We start from the raw sequence: 353 nt of genomic DNA on the forward strand, positions 1-353 counted from the left end.
AAAGAAAAATTTTTTCCTTTTAAAAAAAAAATTGAAAAGGGTTTAATTTCCCATAAACCCATTTTTCCCAACCCCCTTTACAAAAAATTAATTTCCTTTTTTAAAAAATTTTTTTTAAAAATTTTTTCCGGGGGGGGGGGGGTTTTTTTGGGGGTGGTGGTGGGGGTTTGTGGGGTTGCTTTTTTTTGGGGGGGGGGTGTGTGTGGTGCGTGTGGGGTTTTTGGGGTGGGTGTGGGGTTGGGGGGTTTTGTGTGTGGTGGGGGTGTGTGTGGTGTGTGTTTTTTGGGGTTGTGTGGGGTTTGTTTGTGTTTTTTTTGGGGTGTGTGTGGGGTGTGTGTGTTGGGTTTTTTTTT

The sequence above is a fragment of the Penaeus monodon genome, chromosome 15 (assembly GCF_015228065.2).
Source record: "Penaeus monodon isolate SGIC_2016 chromosome 15, NSTDA_Pmon_1, whole genome shotgun sequence".
NCBI classification, from domain to species: domain Eukaryota; kingdom Metazoa; phylum Arthropoda; class Malacostraca; order Decapoda; family Penaeidae; genus Penaeus; species Penaeus monodon.